Below are 22,870 nucleotides of genomic sequence, written 5' to 3'. Positions count from 1 at the left end.
TATTTTGAATCAATAAATGATTTCAGGCAAATAAATAAGAGCAAATAATGTGATAAATCAAAAATGAAGGTGAGTAAAATTACTTAGGATATTTAATAGTTAAATTTATATCAATAAATTCATCTGTAGTAAATTAATATAATTGTATCTATAGCTTCTAAAAGAAATACAACAAAAGCCCTTAAATGTTAGATGGTTCTCTGAACTATTCTATCAATACAAAGGAAAACACATGCAAATTAAAATAAGAAAAGCAATCTAACAACAGATAAGAAAGAGATTCAATAACTGTAAGAAAATGTTATCTTCTAGTTATTCTACTAAATTTACATACTTCAATAATGTTTAAAATCCAAATTGCCAATATTGATTCAAAAAGAAATATTAAGTCTGACCTCGGTAGACTGATGTCCAGGTCTGCCACATGTGGCAGGCAATTCTAGTTGTAAACTTCTAAAAGGCAGGAGAAGCCCATGCCCAGTGTAATCTTTCTGACTAAACAGCTCTGCTTATACTTGGTACCCCAAGCAATGATCAAGAAAGAAATGGAAAAGGTGTCCAAGTATTACTTCTGAGGAAAACGCAGAAGCAAGTAAGTCAATACAATAATAAAAGGGAATGCAGATGTCCCCAGTAATGCAGCGTTGCATAGCTTATTGATGGCTTGGAATGTTGTATCTAAAGTGTGTGTGTGTGTGTGTGTGTGTGTGTGTGTGTGTGTATGTGTGTGCGTGCACGTGCATGCATGTGCACGCGCACACACATTTATGCGTGTGTGGGTAACCTATGCAATAGTGCATGCTGGGGCCTAGTGAGAACTGGGTGTTGGTCAAGTCTCTGCTCCAATGTTAACTCCTTACGGTTTCCTTTCCATCACTTTTCTATCTGAAAATGTGCCTGCATCCATCAGAAAAGCCTTAACTATTACCAGAAAGCCTGCCTAAAGCCTGCCTCAGTTGGAGTAAATTCTATTATATTATAACTGCATTATGTTCTGAATTTCTTGTCTCCTTGTTCCTGACATTTTAAAGAACATACTGTGCTTACTTCATATTAAGGATATGGTATTAGCGTGTGTGAAGAAAGTGGCCTTATTGTCTTTAATGAGATTGTAGTTTCTAATGAAAGCTATGATTTTATGTGTGACTTGACATTCTTGCCTCTCCAAGGAATCCTTAGAAGATAAAATGTCTCTTTCCTCTTGGTAATATTATTTCAAAAATAGACTTAATCTGAAACAGCTGTTGAAATTGATCCCAAACTACAGAGGTAGGAAATGGAGGAATAATTTTATTGGGTAAAACTATACATAACAAACTGGTCAAAGAGATAGAATTTTCTCTTAAAAAACAGATAATGCTATTTTTAAAAATACATACTGGTGTGAATAAAATTATATAAAATGAATATAACTGTTTGTTGCTTTATATTAGTTGTTGCTAGATATTATTTCCCTTTTTTCTATTTTATTTTGCTCTACTTATTTCCTCCTAAATTAAACACTAAATAATATTTAAGATTTTAAAGAAAAAATTACAAGTAAAATTATAGCTCTAACTGGCACTTTATTTTTGCTGCATAGCTTCTACTATGCTTTCCTATTTCAGAAGAATTTCTTATGGCATAAATTTAATGTTCTGAAGAGAAAGGGCTATACTCTACTTCACCTCCTTCCCCATAGTCAGTGCATGAGCAAATCACATGCCTGGCCATTTGGAAGCTCCAACTGGGAATTTTAGCCATTGAACAAATATTAGAAAGACATCAAGATGGTTAGAATTCATTTACAACAACAGCAGTGGTAGCTGAGTCCTTCAGACTTTGTACTAAAGATGGCCTTTCACCTCTTCCCGGCTTTATGGTGGTGTCTTGATTTATGCATATATTATAAGCTAGTCCTCTATTTCCCTTAGAGTCCAGAAGTCTTAACACATCAAAATGCATTTTCATTTTATTTAAGGTGTACAAAATTGATTTTGATACTTGAAGCTGAAGACATATATATTATATGTATATATGCAGATATGTATTATATATGTATATATATTTGTATTACATAAGCATATATATGTAATATATGCATAAATAATTTAATTTGCTTTCTATAAACATATTATTTTAACAAATCAGATATGATCTTAAAACTGTCCAAATTAAACATGCTTGTGTTGCTCTAAGAATCAGTATCATTTTATTTCTATGAGAGAAAAGAATGGCAATAGACTGTTTAAGACAATCTATACAGGGATAGCATGCTGGAAAACTCTCACACCATTATCAGTAAGACTCACAAAGAGATAAGACTTCTGTATCTGTTGTAATCTATAATGTAAGCATCATTGTAAACTGGTGGTTATGACCCCCACAAATCAAATGGTGCTGGAGCTTAGGATGCTAAGTGGAGAGGAGACTGAGGTGACAGTCACATACAAAAGAACTGAGATTAAGAATGGCATCAGACTTCTCAACAGACATATGGGGGACCAAAAGACAATGGAACAATGTCTTACAATTTTGGAAGATGATGCTACGTATCGAATTCTATACATGTTCAGATTTTCAATCAGGGGTTTGTACAGTCTAAAAAGGTTTTAGATCTGTAAAGTATTCATTTATTTTCAGAAGTCCTTTCTATGGAAGGTAGATTTTTGCCAAAATGAAGGAGTACACCAAAAGAGAAAACAGGATATCCAATACTCAAGATTTAGGGAAGCCTCGGATGGCAGCTGGACTGTAGACCTACAGAACATCGATGGTATAGTGGACCATAGAGATTCCCACACTTCTGAGAGTTCTGCAGGAACATTCCCCTCAGCTCTCCTCCCTCTTTGGGGGTTACATTTGATGAAGAAAACTCCCTTGCTTGGAGTTCCAGGGGCAGCCTGTATCAAAAGACTGATCACTGCAGGACTATAAAGGCACAGTCACCTCACCCCAACTTGGAAGAGCCATCTCAATTCCGGAATACTGAAATAGTCTCCTGCTGCCAACTTTTCCTTCCTCCGTTTCACAGGTGTGATCCCACGTGCATTTCCTAATAAACCTCCTGCATGCTAACCTCCATCTCAGTCTGCTCCCTCTCATAGCCATTTAGCAATCTTGATATTAAACTCTTTACATAAAATACCTTCTTAAAGTAAAAGTTAACTAAAGTAAGTAAAGTAACCTGACACAAATTAAAAATGAAATATGTAAGCAATGTTAGTACACAAAATTCACACTCCAAGGACCTGTAATATAGAGGAGTTTAAATTAGAATGCAATCTTTAGAGTACCACCAATGTAAAAGAGGAACACAGTTAATTACATGACTCACTAGGTGTAAGATAAAAATAAACCTGTTCCTAAAGAAAAGGGCGCTTTATTAATTTATTTCAAGAATAAAAAGACATTTTTCTTATTAGTTATTAAACAGTTTTGTTGTACCGGGTATCATTGGTACATTCGTTTAGCCAGTCCTTTCAAAGCCTTGTAACTGTACAGCAGGCATCTGCAAGGACTATATAGTGAGGTGCAGGAACCAGCAAAAGATATAACTATCACATAGTGTCACATTGTCACGATAAAAGCAAATGTGTGGTGCTATGGAAACCCAAGGACCAATGCTAAAGTTGATTTTGGTGTCATAACAGGGTATCCAGTGAAAGTGATGTCTAAATTTAGATCTGAAGTATTAGTAGAAGTTAGACGAATAATGAAAAGAAACAGGCAGAAACCCAGTAAAGTGCTTGCAGCGAGAAAGATAACAGCTTGTCTGGGGGAATTGAAAACTTTTCAGGATAGCTGGATGGTAGGGGTTGCCTAACCTAAATATACCTTCATTCTGGAGTAAGAGCCTCTTAATTTTATTGAGATACAATGTTCAGGCAAAAGAAAAAGTTCAGCCTCTTTTGCAGCGAAGTAAAGCCGTATTACTTATTTCTGGCCAATGAATATAAATAGAGATGGTGTACTTCCCATGGAATCCTCTAAATGGAGGGAGTGCCCCCTTCCACAGCTTTCCTTCTTCTGCGGTGTGGAACGCAGCTGAGTTTGAGCACGAAGCTCATCAATTTTCAGCCTTAATTTGTCTTTTTATACAAACATCTAAGGCTACAATTTCCCTCTCAAACAAATTTCATGGCGCCCCACAAATTATGACATGTATTATTTCTATTTTCTCTAATTATGCATTTTTAAACATTCATCTACAACTTGCATAGTTGTAAAAATAGTCTGCATGTAGTAGTTCTTTGAATTTGTTGGAATTTTTTCAACTTTTATACATGTTCTATATGAGTTTCTGGAGAATTCATTTTTTAAGTTTCTGTTAACTAGTGTATTCTGTTTACCTGGGTAATCAATCAATACTTGAGGTATCTCCCACTCTAAGTGCGTATTGGTCAAATTCTGATTTTTAAATTATTTTTTATTTAAATATTTGAATATATATCATTTGCTCTCTATACTTTTGGAACTTTTGCATTTTCCTGGTGAGGTGAAGATTTTATCATTTTGTTTTAAACTATGTTTTAAACATAGCTTTGTGCTTCAAGATCTATTTTTGGATATTATATAAGTACATTAGATTCCTTTAAATAATTCTTTGTGTTACAGCTTTTATAAATGTTTTAAAAATTTGACCCTTCTGGCTGGATTTAGTTTATATCATGGTTAGTTGTGTATTTAATTTGAGAAGTTTAGTTCATTTACAGTTACGATAATTGCTTATATTTTTGGACTTATTTTTAAAATGCTAACTTGTTGCTTTCATTTGTTCTTCGTTTCCATTGTTTCTTTTATCTTATTTTTTGATTGATTGCACCTGTATCTTTATCGGTTTTCCTTCTTCATTTTAAAAGTCTTTTGCTAGTTTCTAAGCAATACCTATCTGTTTAACTTATTTTAGATGGTACCGCTTGACATTTTTACCGTCAATTTTATGTAAACAGTGTTTACAATTACAGTAGTGTCCCTTATTCAAAGTTTCACTTCCCACAGTTTTATTTACCCACAGTCAACCATGATTTGAAAACATTAAATGGAAAACTCCAGAAGTAAGCAATCCGTAAGTTTTAAACTGTGTACCATCATGGGTAGCATGATGAAATCTTGCGGTGTTGCTCTGCAAAGACTTGTAAAGAAGGCTAACATATCTCTTACAACCTTTTGTCCTCCATATATTTATGACGAAAATATTTGCCTTAAATGTATTGTTTTTTGGGCATTAAATAGTTTATTATAACTAAATTTTGAGATATTCCTTGACACTTTCTATCCTAAAATCTTTCTCGTCCTTTGTCTCTACACTGAATACAATCCCACTCACTAGTCACTTAGTGGCCATCTGGGTTATCAGATGGACTGTCATGGTATTCTAGAGTTTCTGTTTAGGTAACCCTATTTTACTTAATGATGGCCTTAAGGCTCAAGAGTAGTGGTGATGGTAATTTAGATATGCCTAAGAAAAGCCAGAAAGTAAAAAGGTGAAAGTTCTGTATTTAATAAGGAAAGAAAAAAACACTGTGTTTGGAGATTGTGGAAATCACAATAAGAAACAATCTGTCTGTGCTATTGTGAAGAAGGAAAACAAAATTCATCCTAGTTTTGCTGTTGCACCTCAAACTGTAAAAGTTACTGCCACAATGCATGATAAATATTTAGTTAAAGTGGAAAAGGCGTTACATTTGTAGGTGGAAAACATGAACAGAAACCTGTTCTGATCGATGGCAATTGGATCTGGTACTACCTGTGGTTTCAGGCATCCACTGGGGGGCCTTGGGATGTACCCCCTGCAGATAAGGGGAGACCACTGTAATCAGTATTTTACCTCAGCCTCACAAACCACAGAAAGGCGTTAGGGGAAAATGTTGCTAATCTCTTCTGCATTTATAAAGCATTGTTTCTGATATTTTAGACATGATTTTATAATTTTACATGGATCATATTCTATAAATGTACTTATCATTTTATATTTAAGTTTTGTTTAGATTTATTTACTGAACTCCTGTGGTCTTTGAAGACCTTTTCTCATGCTTACTACATTGTAAACATGGAGAATGCCTGCTTTTTAATTGAATCATCTCCCTGTCTCTCATACAACTATATTGATAGTTGCCATGACACAACCTCCTTGGAGATTACTTACGTTAGTCACAGGAAAGGGCGCCTGCAGTATTTAGGTGGATTTGTAAAATAAGCTAGATGGAGTTACCATGTGCATGCATGGTTGCCCCTTTCTCTCTTGTATTCTTTCCATTCCTTCCTAGAGGAAAAGATAAAAGAGTCAAAGCACAATAGATCTATTTAGAATATTGGCAGAAAGAGTCTTTGCATTCTAACAATTAAAAAAAAAGAATAGCATGACAGCCTAATCTGAAGAAATAAAGATTTTCTATTCTGAGAATACAGAGGGTATGCCAACACAGAGGATTTTGAGATTGATTGTCTCTTTCTATACTCAATAATTATAAAAATATAAACACTAGCAATACTCCTCAATACAGCAGTAGAACCTAGCAATTTTTCCCATATTAACCTCTAGGTATTTCTTCCATGTGAGTATAATAATAGAGTAACAATGGCTTATAAAGTAGACTTTTTCCCCATGAGCATATAATAATTAATCCTGGTTGAATGCCATGTGCCTTAACAATGCGTTAGAATCTTGATCATCATTGTTTTCTATTCTCATACTTCCTCAGAACACTATTACCCTTACTTTTTTAAATCAGGAAATTGAGAGAATTTGCTCCAGATGAGACAGATAATAATGATGAGAGCTGGGCTTAGGTTGAAAATCTTACATTCAAGAACCAGTGATCTTAAGTACTCTTTGTTTGAAATTTGATCGACTATACTCTTGCCTCCAACAAGGCAACATTTCTTGCCATCATTTCCTTTCTGTCTACTTTCTTCTGATGGATTCTATTCCAGCTGCTCCATGTAACATTACTATGAGTACTAATAATAACATCATGCTGACTCTATAGAAGAGCATTGCATGGTGACTCACAGTTCCTTGAATGTATTATTCCAATTTATGTGTGCAACAACACTTTGAGGAAAGCATGCATGACTCCTAGTTTTACAGCTAAGTAGCTAAGGCTCAGAGGAAGTAACTCACTTTTTCAAGGTTATCCAATTAGTATATGGCAGACTCAAATTGTATTCTAGGTCCTCTTATTTAAATTCCAAAATTCTTTATTTCACATTAGCCAATTATCATAAAAATAAACATTTATTCTGATGTAACTCATACTTCATCCATTTTTTTCTGTTTTCTAGCCCCAGCTGATGCATATGTGTGACTCTCATGATTTCTAGTGAGATGTTCAAGTGTAATCATTATCTGGAATGTTATGTCTTTTAAGGACATAGCAGTTTTAGCTTGTTAGCAAAGACTAAAGAGTCAATTGAACAAAATTTTCTTTAAAAATTTTAAGGACGTATTCATTCATAAGAGATAAGAATTTACCATAGATACATTTAAATGGCAATTTGAGAAGCCAATTATTTTGATTCCTATTTTGACAATGTCTAAGTTTATTCTTAAATATTAAAATGCATGCATCTATCTTTCTGTTTTCTTAGAATAATGCAAAAAATAGAGATGTGTGCTTAAATAACTCCTAGGACAAAGAAGCAAGATTACGAATAAGGCCACTTTTGCTTCTGTGGTCACTAGCAGACAAAGTGCTATATAAAAATAGTAAAAAAAAAAAAAAAAAAAAAAAAAGGACTACATTACTGAAATTTGAGCAAAGTAACACATCCTGCATCTGACCCAGTGACATGTAGACACATAATTTCCTTAAAAAAGGTCTTACAGTTTTTAGTTAATCTTTGCAAAAATTCCTGAGAGATGTGTAACTTTAAGAAGTGGAAATTCTTACCCACATTATGTGTGGGAAGAAGACAATGAATTGGCAATGGATGGACAGTGCTTAAGTATTCTTTCTCTCTGGCCCATCAAAACCCATAGAAAATCATTCACTTAGTCCTTAATGAGGAACTGTGTTTCAAATCTGAAGTAACTGGCAGCAGATCACACAGTACAGGAATTTCCAAGTACTGTTCTGAGTCAGAGTAATTCCTGAGTCTGGTTCCTCCTTTCTTTGTCTTTTTATTTTGGATACTTTGTTTTGCCAGCTGAGAAATATGTTTCCAAGGCAATCGAAAGGTATGAGTCTGGCTGGTGTGTCACAGGCCTCAGCTGAAACTGAAATGTTAGATAGTCAAGAGGTAATAACTCAGAGACAGCAAAATTAGGAGTCTTGGAATTAAAACCAAAGAAAATGTACTGTTTTGAACTTTTATAATTTATTATTTTGTAAGATATGGTACATATTACTTTATTATTGTACATAACACTGATTGGATAGGCAAAGATAAATGCTGTTTTTCCCCATTTCATGGATAAGAACGTGAAAACTGAGACATAGTAAACTGAAATCCACACTATGTTACATGCAAATTATAGAACCAGAAATGTAATATATTCCTTAAAATAATTTTCAACATTTTTTTTCTCTTACTAGCTGGGTAGAATTCATAGTAGGTGAAATTCATTGTTACGTAGAACTTTGCATTCCGTTTCTGCTTTGCTGTTAATTTGTCCAAGCGAGAAAACTCATTTTCTTATGGGCTTATGGACTGAATATATATGTCCTCCCAAACCTCATATGTGAAGCTCTAACCTCTGATAGGTCAGTGCTGGGAGGTAAGAACTTTGGGAGGTAATTAATCTTAAATGAAGTCATGATGGGGGAACTCCTTAATCAGGGAGCTCCTATAACAAAGTTAGTGCCATTTTAAGAGGAAAACACCAGAGCCTTCTTTCTGGGCCATGTGAGGATACAGCCAGCTGGAAGCTGTCTGCAAGCCAGGAAGAGAGCCCTCACTAAGAAGGAATTCAATGTTACCTTGTTCTCTGACTTCTAGCCTCCAGAACTGTGGAAAATAAATGTCTGTTGTTTAAGCTCTCCAGTCAGTGATATTCTGCTTTAGCAGCCCAAGCTGATGAAGATGCTTGAAGACCCATGTAATACTGACCAAAGTTGCTTCATGTATGGTATAAGAGCCTCATGCAAGCAATCTTTACTATGATTTTTAAAAGTAGTAAAAGGTCATAGTATCTCTCTGAAAAACTCATTCATATTATTATGCATATTTTACAAAGAATAGTGTAGTAATAGTTGCTTATAGTCATACACAATTTTACAAAAAATTTGTCAAGATTATGTTAAATATATTCAAGTTTTTCCTTCACAAAATACATTTTAGTAAAAGATAGATCATTTATGACAAAATATGTGCAAGTATTTTTTAAATTGTTATTTATTATCTTAGGTATACTGAATCAAGAATTAAAATTTCAATTTCAAGTCATTATGAATATACTTATATACAGTTTAAGAATAAAATATAAAAGTGGTAGTAGCTGAAATATTTATTTTTGAAGGTTGACATTTTTCTAAATCTTTTTTGTTGTTTGTCAATCATCAATATGTAATTAAACTATAGGGCTAATTTATTACAACTGGTAATCACATAATGGATACATTACAAACCCATTCTCTAGTGGAAATATGTAGCAATTTATAATCTGAGAAGAACGACTTTATAGAATGAAATTATTGATTTCCTATTACATAATAGGAATTATTAAACCAATTGTAAACCAGGGTCTCCTCTGAAGGCAGCAATGACAGATGGATTTTACTATCATAGGGACAGTAGTTACTCTCCTAATGATAGGCTTTTCCAGGGTTTAATTACATATTCTGCCAGAGGATTCTCTTGGTTTCATAAAATTTATATTCTTATTTTCAGATCAGAAAAGCAGCTGGCAAATATCACTTAGAATAAACTTTCTATACTTAAACACGTACAGTCATGACATAATTCTTTGTCTTTTACCAGGGTTCTGAAGCTGAGTGTCTCATTAAACTTATATTATCTTATTTTGCATTGCTGATTACTTTCCTTTAAAACATTGCACATTTTATAAATTATTTAGCATGTAACTACTAAATAGCAAATGATAATATTTAGTTAACAAAAGTCAAAATCATAAAAGTTCAATAGTCACTGGGTGCGGTGGCTCACGCCTGTAATCCCAGCACTTTGAGAGGCTGAGGCAGGTGGATCACAAGGTCAGAGATGGAGATGATCCTGGCCAACACGGTGAAATTCCATCTCTACTAAAAATACAAAAAATTAGTCAGGCATGGTGGCGGGCATCTATAATCCCAGCTACTCAGGAGGCTGAGGCAAGAGAATCACTTGAATCCAGGAGGTGGAGACTACAGTGATCCGAGTTTGTGCCACTGCACTCCAATCTGGGTAACGACAGAGCCAGACTCCATCTAAAAAAAAAAAAAAAAAATTCAGTTGGGTGAGATGTGATCATTTTTGTTTAATGCAAATTAAATATGTATGAGTAAATTATTTTTGCCTCAAAATATCATGTAATCTATACTTTTAGGTTCAAACAATACAATTAGATATATCAATATTGATTTCTTATTTAATTTAATTAATGTTTATTGCATTAGTATGCACTGAACATATGAGATATAATGTTACCTCCCTCAAGTAGCTTTCAGGCTGATGAGGGAAATATGCATAAAGAATTTATTAAACTATTATAACAAGTAATAGAAATTATTACAGAGGCATAATTTTAACTGGAAGAAAGGGGAATGAGGTAGTAAAAAATAGGTGAAATGTAAAGATGGAATTGATGGTTAAATACATTTTTCATAGGCACTGAAGGGGATGAAAGCTATTATAGAGTGAGAGAAGAATGATCAAAGTCAAGGATCATACAAATTTTGATGTATATTAATTCTAAGTAAGAGGACATAATGTGACTAATTGTTAGCCAGAAATAAAAATGAGTCAAGGGTAAGTTTCCTGAGAAAAGAATGTGTTATGTTTAGGAAACTAAGTAATTCCTAGAGCATAGAAATTGAAAAAATAGGGTAGGAGCTGTCACTGTATCAGCTCTATATGGAATTCCAAAGAGCTTAGACTTTATTTGATAAGTAATGGGGAGCCATTGAAGATGCTTAAGCAAGAGAACAGCCTGGTATGGCTTACTGTATTACTAGATTACTATGGAGCAGTATGTAGATGAATTTTGGGGGAGTAATACCGGACTAACTTGAATATGTACATGGAAAATAATGAAATTATTTTATTTATTTATTTTTAAAACCCTATCTTAAAAAATGATAAGTAGTTACAAACATACATATAAAAAGCAAAAATCAAATAACTTTTAGTAAATACGTAAGATATTTTTATGGCGGAGTTGAATTTTTAAAGAAATACATAAAATTCTCCAAACAAAAAGGAAAATACTGATAACTGTTATTATTTAAAACTCAATAGATTTTCAATACAAATTTGACAACACCCTGTATTGGTCAGCTAAATCTGCCACAACAAAATGTCATAGACTAGGTAGCTTAAACAATAAGGATTTATTTCTTAACAGTTTTGGAGGATTGAAAATCCAAAGCCAAGGTGCTAGCTGGTTGGGTTCCTGGTGAGGGCTCTCTTCCTGTCTTGCAGTTAGCCAGCTGCCTTTCTACTGTGTCTTCATGTGGCACAGAGAGAGAAAGACAGAAAGCTGTCTGCCATCTCTCCTTATAAGGGTGCTCTTCCCATCATGAAGTCATCACCTCCATGATCTCATCTAAATCTTATTACCTCCCAAAGGCCCCATCACCAAATAACAACATCACATTGGGGGTTAGAGTTTCAACATATGAGTTTAGAGGGAACACAGTTAAGTCCATAGCATACCTCACCTTCTGCGTCTCTCCTCTCATTTTCTCCAACCCTGCATTTGCTCCTGGAATGATCCCCAAATAACTTCCCTCCACCCAAACCCTTGTCTTAGAATCCAGACTAAGTAGTTGGCATTGGAAAACATACTCTCTAGATGGGATTGCAAAACTCACTGGCAGGTAGGCAAGAAGACTGTGAGTTGTAGTAAGAAAAGCTGTAAGGGTTTTTGTTTTGTTTTTTAAAGCAAGATGTCTTCCAATAATCTGAAAGTAATTCTTCTGGCTAAAATACACAGAGCAATGCTGAGGTCAAGAACTGAGGCTGGAAGGATAGAATGGGGACAGATTATGCTGATCTTTGTAGGACACGTTAAACTGTTTGGCTTTTATCCAAAAATAAATGAGAAAGCACTGAAGGATTTTAAGCTGTGGAACAATATGGTCATATTTGCATTGAATATATTAGGATGAGGAACAGACTAGAGAGGAATAGGTTGTGGTATGGGTGTATTCCAGAAGGTGGGTGTGGAGGCTGCTTCATTAGTCCAGCTGGAAAAGATGATAGTTTCGACTAATTGTTGGAAGCAGAGATCATAGTAACTTTTCTAAAAATTTAAGGAGCATCTCTGTATTTAATGACAGATTTGACCAGATGACTACAGTGGCTCCTCTGCATACTCCTTTGAGGGACCTTGTGAATATTTCACTAAGAGGTAGGAAATCTCTTGTTAAAGAAATCATTATTTCCTCGAGCTTCTTTTGCTTTTAAATCTCCACTAGTTGATGCAATACAAGTAAAACAAAACACATAGTTGTGTATTCCTCATAGTATCAGTCAGCTACTGCTGCCTACAAACATTTCAAAATTTCAGGGGCATACAACAATAAGCATTTATTTCTTAAGTATCCATGTGTCACCTGTGGGTCAGTTGATCTAGGCTAAATACCTGATTTCTCTTAACACTTGGGCTTAGAAATGGCAAGGTGCAACTTCTCTTATTCCATGGGACAAGACAAGTTGCATGGTGAGACCCAATCTTACTTAACTGGGGAAGTGTACTCCGTTTCTATGATGCCAAAGCAAGGCTGTGGATACATCCTCCTACCACAGGGGCGGGGAGAATTGTGGCTAACAATTCAACCTATGGCAAAAAATTAACTAGATCATATTCTTCTGAATAAAACCTGGAAGATTTTCGACAATTCCTTTTACTGCCATTCTTCCTGTACCATTTAGTCAAAAGTGATTTCTTCCCATGTGCATTGCTTTTAAGAGGATGATTGACACGTTTTACTACAAGGAAGTCTGTACCATTTAGTCAAAAGTGATTTCTTCCTGTGTATTTTGCTTTTAAGAGGATGGTTGATCCATTTTATTTCAAGGAAGTCTATGTAATTTTGTAAAGTTTTTCTTAAATCTCAAAATTTTAATGTATCTTGATGTATGCAAGCCAGGCTTTGTAGAAAGCAGAAGGAATTTTCTGTGAATTTAACAAGCTTGAGTTTTAAAAATTTAGAGCCAAGCCCAGAGTACTGACCATGGTGTTTTAAACCATCAAAGGAAGAATATTTAATATTGAAAAATACCAAATACTGAACCACCCTGATAGAAACGGTTCAATCAGTAGGTTAGAAGAAATGGTTCTGCAGGGACTTAGATTGATACTAATGCTGATGGAGTAAGGAGGCCTTCGACTGAGAAGATAGATTTGGGGGTTTCCCAGATTTGGGATCTTATGCCTCACCTTACAAAACGCAACAGGCAAAACAACATAAGATCTGTTTACATGATCAGTGGCTGCATAGTGGAGTTTAGGCAAATGGTCCTGCAGGCAGCCCCACAGCTTTGATGCACTCCAGGGTGGTGTGGGTCAAAGCAGCCAAGACTTCCCAAACCCTGTAAAGGCTTTGAACATCGCCTGTAAAGAGCAAGTTATTTGAAGATATGTTGGGTCAGGAATAAAAAATGTAGACTATATGACTAGTCAAGATGAGAAGGCATAAGAGGGACTGGTGATACCTGCAGGATATTGCGTATAAACACTTAAACCAATCAGGGACGTAGTGTCTCAAGGTACAAAATAACAATGACCGAACATGGCCCAGGGATGAGGTTCACCTCTTCATCTCAGAATGAATACAAGTCACACACACTTAGCTACTTAACTGCCTCACCTTGTCTTGCTCTGTGGGGTTTAGATAACCCTTATGAAAAAGGAAAGACTAAGGAGGTTTGGAGAAATCTTGGGACCACTTGCTCTGTAAGCAAGGAGCAGTAAGGTCAAGAGACCATGGGCCTTGAAACGAGGGGCTAAAATAGAGGTTACTAAGAAGTTGAATTTACTTATAAAAAGAGAGAGACATTTATATTTCTGTACGTATGAGTTGTTACCCTGAAATACACACACATACACATAGACACACATACCCAGACACACACACACACACACACACACACACACACCCCTTCTGGAAATAAGAATTGTCAAGATACTTAGTTCCTAAATATATGGTGAGAGTCTCTAGGTAGGTCTTTCCTGTTTCCAGAGGTTTTAGAATTATTGTTTCACCATACACTTTTAAAATCTTTTTCATTTCAGTTCTACGCATTTTCAAGGTAAGTGATAAATGTAATAAAGTACAAAGTCAAATGTAATGAGAAGCAGAATCAAATTCTTGTCTCATGATGACAAAGATCCCAAAGTCCTCAACCCCAAATTCAAACACCTTAAACTGTCAATCAAAATTAGAAATTCCAGAGCCTTGTACAAAATCTAGTACCATTCAACAGAATGACATTTTATTTTACTCAGTTAATTTTTGTACTGAAATCTTTTTTGTTACCAGCACAGGTGAAATGGAAAGATGGAAATAATATGAAAAGCTGGTAGCATAGGCGGCCAAACCAAATAATTAAAACAAAATCATACTCAACAACATATTTTTGGAACTTGGTAGAGTACAAATTATCTGCAGCTGTGAATAACTTCTAATATTTAAGCAATGGGTGAAATTTTTGCTTTTTGACCCAAACTGTCGAGCTTGGCTCTCTCCATAAGCTCTATGGCCAACTTTCCGTTTTGCTTTGAACTTTACAGATTTGGGCAAAATCTGGACTCTTAAGAAACGAGAGAATTTTAGTTCCTTTGTAAAATTAAACTGACCTATTTAGGAAATTCTTTTATTTTTCCTTGATAGATGTTATCTCTTGATAAATGGTTTAAATGGAGAAAATGTTAATTTTACATTTACATGGAAATTGAGATTTCAAAATAGTTTATCTAGCCCTAGCCCAAGGAAAGATGGAATGTTAATAGAGTATAGCCAGACTTTTCTCCAGCACTCTAAACAGACTCATTATAAGAATGACTTTAGTATTTTATTTGGGAGAGTTCAGTGAACCACATTCCCAGAGGTCCCTATAGTATAGAATATAAAGGAGATGAAAACTATGAAAAGAGAGAGAGATAGCAAACCAGAGTGAGTCTGTAAAAGGGAGTTAAACCTTTCTGGTTAAGTGGTAAGAGAGCAAATGAATGTTACAAAGTTTTGATTCCTGAGACATAAACCATAAAAAGTGGAATATAAAATAAAAGCTGCAAGGTTAAGAAAGATCTGAATCAATAACAACATGCACTAAAAAATATAGCATTAGCCGTAATAATTTATTCCAAACAAATGTATTTTCATTCTTGGAAACAACATTTTCAAAACTAGCAAAATAATTGCCAAGGCAAAGGAATCAGAATAAGTTTCTTTTGTGAGAGGATGTCAGCAGCTGTAAATAATTGGCACTTCACAAGTTATAAAAAGAGTCTAAGTTAAATACTGTAATAGTAACAAGGGAGAGGAGCCTGGGAGAAAGGAAAGGTTAATTTGACATGTTCTGCAGTATCTAAGAAGTTAGTTAGTTTACTTCATATGCTGTAAAGAGAAGATAAAGTTTATCTAAACGAAGTTTTTAAAAAGTTACTCTTCTCTAACTTATTTTTTTCCATAACACAGTTTTATTTACTGTGTACTGGAATTTATTTAAAAAATTTAAATGACTAAATTGCCTTGTTATATTGTACCCTAATATAAATATATTTTAATTGTAAGTTAGTACTTAAATATGGTTGTTTTTGAAGCACTGCTTAAAATAATTTTATTTAATAAAATTAAATGCAAATTTTTAAAATAAAAGCTATGATTTTAAGTACATAAAAATGCAAAGTATATTATATTACTTACTGGCTATTATTAAGGCTAAAAGTTTTGAGAGCTTTAAAAACATTAATTATGCAAGATAGTTGTCTGAAATATAAACATGTTGACTCATCTTAAAATATTTGAGTGGCAAGACTGATTTCTTGAACAACAAAAGTAAAAATAACATCATAAAATAGTCATAGTTAGTCAAACATTGAAATTTTGCTTGTGCTTAAGAAAAAAGTTTGTAAAATGTATACCTTTTCTTTAAATGGTACCTAAAATTTGTTGAAGAGTTATGTAAATGTGACCATAATATCAATAGTTTAAATATCTGCCATACAAGAAACACACACACACACACACACAACTTAAAAATTAGGCAGGTGGTTCACTAACATTCTCCAACAGACACCTTTGAAGTTACAATTTTTATTTATACTGAAATTGTTTCTTTTTTTATCTTAATATCTTTCAATGGGAAATGATATATGGAGACACCTCTTTCAGTGTTATGAGTAGTCTTTGCTACTGGATTTGTCACTATTCCTAGATTTTTTCACTTAACAAAACTACAATATATAAGTGTATATGTATATGTTTATATATAAGAATAATTACATGTAATAATTACATACACATATTTATATATACAATGCAGAATGGATTCACACTGATGCTTCCATTGAAAATCCAGACTAGAGTTTCTAGTAAACTCTTCAGTGTCACATCTGTATTTCTTTTCTCCGTGTTACAAATCCTGCTTCTTGATGACAACAGAAATGGCAGCATTAACGTTTCATGCTTCACAAAATTTCTCATTTGCTTTATCTATAATATACATACGACAGTCTCAGACTAACAACATCAACGCTACCACGAATAATATGATTACAGAAAATAAGTATTTTTGCAGTTATTTTCATTAAATTACTGTGATTTGAATAGCTTAGAATTACTGATCATTGTATGTTTATATGCCACTAACCGAATACACATTTAAGCTCAATTGCTTTGTTTTATTTTAGAATTTTAGATATTTATTTCTTTTTAGTTTAGTTTTACATGGTCTCAAAGTTGAAACTATAGGAGAGGTATAATCAAAATTTAACTTCTATTCTTTGTTCTTCATTTAATAATCCTAATAGTTGCCATGTAAAAAATTACTTTTTATTTTAATATATATTGATTACTTAATCAGTGCCACTTATACTTTTCATTTGAAATATTATAGTTTTTCCATTTATTTTAACATATTATACATAAAAGATTTAAAATATATGCTATAAACATATTTGAATATGTATACATAACCATGTGTTGCCTTTCTTTTCTGTTTTTTTTTTTTGCTTTGTTCTTTCACCTTATATTCTAGATATCACTTTATAGTCATATATAGAAATATCCCTTATTCATTTTTACAACGGGAGATTAGTATATTGATATGCAACTATTTATTCATCACTACACACTTTAAAAATTATTATTGTAATGAATGACCTCATACATTTTGTTTTTTGTATATTCAGCAGTTTATCTTTGATATATATATATTTTAAAGTGGCAATACTGCTACATGAAAGGTAAAGGTATGTTTAACTTTGCTAGATAGGGAGAAATTATTTTTATTATGTAAAGTCATTTTAAAGTTGTTTAGTTATAATTTGATTTAGATAAGATCTGTACATCGGTTTTGGTTGTTATTTATTTTGTCTGTTTTTGCTTGACATTTATTTATTGTTATAACCAAGGATGGAATTTAATTTTTTAATCTTCTCTGTATTTGTTATACATGGAATGCTAGATTTAGAGGCTTGATCTCATTTAGGTTTTCTTTGCAAGAACACTACACAGGAAATGCTGGTACTTCCATCAGGAAACATAAAAAATAAATTCCTTTCCTTATGGGATGCTAGTAACCACTGATAACTCTTTCCTGGATTCTTTTCTTTTTGAGATGAGTCTCGCTCTGTCACCAGGCTAGAGTGCAGTGACACGATTTCCTCTCATTGCAACCTCCACCTCCCAGATTCAAGTGATTCTCCTGCTTCAGTCTCCCGAGTAGCTGGGATTATAGGTGCCCACCCTCGAGCCCAGCTAATTTTTGTATTTTTAGTATAGACGGAGTGTCACCATGTTGGCCAGGATGGTCTCCATCTCCTGACCTCATGATCCATCTGCCTTGGCCTCCCAAAGTGCTGGAATTACAGGCATGAGCTATCACACCCAGCCTCTGAATTCTTTATTGATTCGTGATATGCACAGTGATGATACTCTAACTCTATTGTAATATATCTTTGATTATTTATTCTCTCTGTTCTCTGTGTCCATTTTGGGGCATTATGATTAGATGACTGCTTTATATTTTCACATCGTCCTGTATAGTTCTTAACCTCTGTTTCATAGTTTCCATCTCTTTTATCTAGAGTGTGTATTCTGTGTTTTTCTTTGGCTTATATTTTCAAGTTCACTAATTGTCACCTCAGGTATAATCTGCTTATTAAACATTTCCAATTAATTTTTTTAAATTTCAACCATTTAGTTTTTATATTTAGAATTTCTATGTATTTAAAAATGACATTTTTTGTAATTTCTTAACTGCTTGTATTTTTAACAATTATTGTTTTATTATAAAGACACATGCACGTGAGTGTTCCTTGTAGCACTCTCGCAATAGCAAAGACATGGAATCAACGCAAATGTCTATGAACAGAAAACAGAATAGAGAAAATGTGGCACATAGACACCATGAAATACTGTGCAGCCACAAAAACGAATGAGATCATGTGCTTTGCAAAGACATAGATGCAGCTGGAGGTCACTATCCTTAGCAAACTAACTCAGGAACAGAAAACAAAATATCACATATTCTCACTTAAAAGTGGGAGCTAAATGATGAGAACACATGAACCCAAGGGAACTCTACACACCATGGCCTGTCAGAGGGTGGAGAGTGAGAGGAGGGAGAGGGTCAGGAAAAAGAACTAATGGGTACTAGGCTTAATACCTCGGCGATGAAGTAATCTGCACAAAAAAACTTCATGACACAAATTTACCTATGAAACAAACCTGCCCATGTACCCCTGAACTTAAAAGTTAAAAAAAGACTTACTGATACATGTTGAAAATAATGATTTTTGGCTAGTCTCAAATAATTCTAATATCTTAAGTTTTTGTAGTTTTTATTGTATTATCATTTTTCCCCACATTTCACTCCTTACATCCTTTGTGATACTTATTTATTGTACTCTCTGCGTGTGGTTGTGTGTGCAGATAATTCTCCTTGGAATGTTACCTGTAGGAACTATTTGTGATCTTGATTGAATTTAAAAAGACAAAAACCGAAAAAAACAGAATTTACTTCCATCAGTTCCATAGGGAAATTTTCAACTCAGAACCATTTAAGAATAAATTTGCTGAGAACTTTTTGAAATAAGCAGGTAGCATGAAGTAGAGCTGCAAACCCGTAACAGGCTCAGCTTGTGTTTCCATGTTTTCAAGGACTATTTGACCCTTCAGCACTCAGTACCAGCTCAAGACAGGCACATGTCTTTGCTGGATCTTTCTTCTCAGTAGGTTAATTGATCATTGACTTTAGGTTCAAGTTATTTTGGATTTCCAGTTTTATATGAGGGTCTATGCTGTTGGAGTCCCACCTTGTCAGTTTCTATGCTTTCTCTCCTCTCTCTTAGGCCCTGAGAAGTCTTCAAAATGGGAGTCAAAGCTGCCAATCTTAGGCAAATACCTTCACAATGAAAATGGATTTTAACACTATTTTTCTCCTTGATTTCTAACTTTCACTTCATGTTGGGCCTAATAATTCTTTCTTACACATCAGTTAAATGTTATTTCTTCTTTTATAATAGCTACTTAAAATATTTTTGTTGGTATGAGTTAAAGCGGGTATTTAGATCTCTATGCTTCCAGAAAAAGAAACTATTTTATGGTATATTGATTTTTAAAATTGGTGTAAACGATAAGCTGTTCAAATGAAGGACTTACTATGTCATGTGCCTCAAATTAAGCATATTAAAGAGTAACTCAAAGAGTCTTACTTGGAAGTAAATGAACAAATAAACAAAAACTAAGAACGGTTTACTAAATATGTCAGACACAGTAATTGCAATTGATTGTCAAGGGAAAGAAGAAATTCAAGGTTGACAAACATTGCAATGAATCAAAGGGAAATTTTTCTTTGATCTTTAAAGGAAGATTCTGATAAATAAGTTGTCACTTAATAGTAGGTTGCAGGTATCTGATTCGAAATTAGTTTAGAAACTATAGGGCTTGCATAAGGGTATTAATTTTACCACTGATCTATAAGTTTAACAAGTGAGGTAATATTTTCAGGCAAGGAAATGGGAGACATAACCCAAGACTAGCACCTGCAGTCTGATAGTAAAAGAACAACTTTGTGACCATCAGATGTACTTGGGACTCTAGAGGAGAGTCAGTGTTTTCCCTCTCCATATTCCTAACTGTTCTAGCCTATTTATTTTAATTAATGGCAAAAGTTACTGGTTACTGAATTCAGAATCTCTCTTTGCCAGCAAAGGAACTCTCTTAATTTTCCAAAAATAACACCATCCATCTTTTTCTAAGATTTGCCATTTTTTAAAATCAATCTGTTTACTCTTTATGAATTAACATTTGATTTCTACCATTTCTATATAAGATTGATTGCCAGGAATCCTTTTTTTTTTTTTTTTTTTTTTAGCTCTGACAATATTGCATTTATAATTGGTAGCTGCCACACCATTTTATGTGAGATGTACCCAGTTTTAATTTGCCATTTCACCAGATATTGCTGATTCAGAGATAAACAGGATTTTGGATTCACCGTCAATTTTTTAAAAAATAAATAGTAAACAAAGACTAAGTCACAACGATTTGAGAAACTTTCCCTAAAGTCACTCAATTAATTGAAATATGTTTATGTTGAAAAATTCCAAATCCAGAATGCATAACTGATTGGATAAATCATATCCTTATTCCAAGAGTGTTTATCGAAAACCAAATACTTATCAAGCTAATGTGCTGGGAACTGGGGATAAAAAGGTGAACAGGGCATGGGAACTGCTTTGAAGGAATTCAGAGTTGGGGAAGCATAACCATGAAGAAATAGTCATGACTTCTGGTCAAAGTGATTTCTAATTACGATGAAGAAAAAGAAGAAAATCAGAACAAAAACTGTGAAAACCTAGTACCAGAATTCTTAAGAACTGAACACCATTAAAACGTAAATAGAATGGGTATACGAAAAATGAACCTGACATCCTAAATTTGGATAGAGGTTATTCTGAATAATTGTAAGAAGATTCTTTATGCATTCCTATTTAACGTCGCACACTACCCAGAGAACTGCACAGCCATCCTCAGGTGTGTCCTATGAGGTTGACAGATGTTCCCAGATACCTTGCCCTCATCCCCTGGTAGCATGACAAACAGAAAACAAAAATGCCTAAAATTTAGTCTGACAGGAAATTGATGTGCATACACACATGTTTGTGTTTTTATAGGTGTATAAGCTGACAGGGCAGCAGGAAATTATGAGATGCATAGTTCTTATCAGTAGAAAACTATAAGGAAGTAGGACAATAGGAAACCTAGTGGCATACATGTTGGGGATTATATCTTTTCCTTATACTTGTTGCTCAAGGCCACATGGTGTAAGGATTGCTTAAGACAAGGATTGCTTAAGCATAGTACAAGGATTGCTTAGTACAAGATTGCTTAAAGCAATTGAAAAGTATAAAGAAAATAATAAAGATTTATTTATGTTTTAAAATCTCACCTTTCTTAAGTTTGTATTTTCATAACAATTCAATAAGGTATATCATATATTGGCACATCATTATATTTACATAAATTCAGTACATTTATTTATGTTATGGGTTCTTACTGGATATAATCTGATGATTGTTGCATAATCAAAAATATTTTGAGACCATTAAAATAGAGAAGCAGAAAATCATGCAGTGAGGAAAGGAAAAAGCTAAAAAATATAGGTGATTGCACAGATAAGCTGTATTAGTGATTCTACAGAGCCTTGCTATTGATCATAATAAGCTCTGATAGCTTAGGCAAACTTGCTGCATCACATATGGGCTGAGTTTTGAAAAAGAAAACAATTTTATTGAGCTGTAATTCACATGCCATACAATCCACCTATTTAAATTGTACAATTCAATCAATGGTTTTAGTATATTCACAGAATTATGCTACCATCATCACAATACATTTTAGAACACTGTCATCAACCAAGATAAAATCAAATTAAGAAAGAAACCCTGTATGCATCAGCAGTCACTTCTCATTTCTCTGTATCCTCGACTGTAGGCAAACAGTAATCTACTTTCTGTCCTTATTTATTTGCCGATTCTGCACATTGCATGTAAATGGAATTATACAGTATGTTGGTTTTTTTACTGACTTCTTTTACTTATCATAATGTTTCCCAGCTTCCTCAATGTTAGCATACACCCGTACTTTATTGCTTTGCATTGTTAAATTATATTCCATTGAATGGATGTGCCATGATTTCTTTGTCCATTCCTCAGTGGATGGGTAGTTTCTACTTTTTGGCCGTTATGCATAATGCTTTTATAAACATTTGTATACAAGTGTTTGCGTGAATGTAGGTATTTATTTAAGTACAATTTTAATTTTGGAGAACTGCCAGGCTATTTTCCAAAGCAGCTGTACCATTTTGCATTCCTTCCACCAATATGTGAGGATTTCACCTCCATAGCTTCATCAACACTTGTTAGTTTTTTTTTTTTTTTGCATCCATAGAAGTTTATTCACAGATACTGAAATGTGAATTTCATAATATTCTTGTCAAGAAATATATTTTTAATTTGTTTTTTCAACCATTTTTAAAATCACTTGTTAGGTTT

General features: G+C 33.8%; 1 protein-coding gene across 8 annotated transcripts in view; it reads left to right on the top strand.

Moving 5' to 3' along the window:
* CCDC102B (coiled-coil domain containing 102B) overlaps positions 1 to 22,870 on the top strand; it is a 336,572-nt gene that overhangs the window by 23,484 nt on the left and 290,218 nt on the right. For 4 of the 8 annotated variants that reach the window (XM_074383269.1, XM_074383264.1, XM_074383270.1 and 1 more), the window contains exon 4: positions 12,423 to 12,493. The exons of the other annotated variants lie outside the window; for them this stretch is intronic. The gene's annotated coding sequence lies outside the window, so the exon portion shown is untranslated. The remainder of the gene's footprint in view (positions 1 to 12,422; positions 12,494 to 22,870) is intronic. 8 annotated transcript variants of the gene reach the window in all.

This window comes from Saimiri boliviensis, chromosome 13, assembly GCF_048565385.1.
Source record: "Saimiri boliviensis isolate mSaiBol1 chromosome 13, mSaiBol1.pri, whole genome shotgun sequence".
Classification (NCBI taxonomy): Eukaryota; Metazoa; Chordata; class Mammalia; order Primates; family Cebidae; genus Saimiri; species Saimiri boliviensis.
The sequence above is the reverse complement of the archived record's forward strand: the minus strand, read 5'-3'. Positions and strand labels throughout refer to the sequence as shown.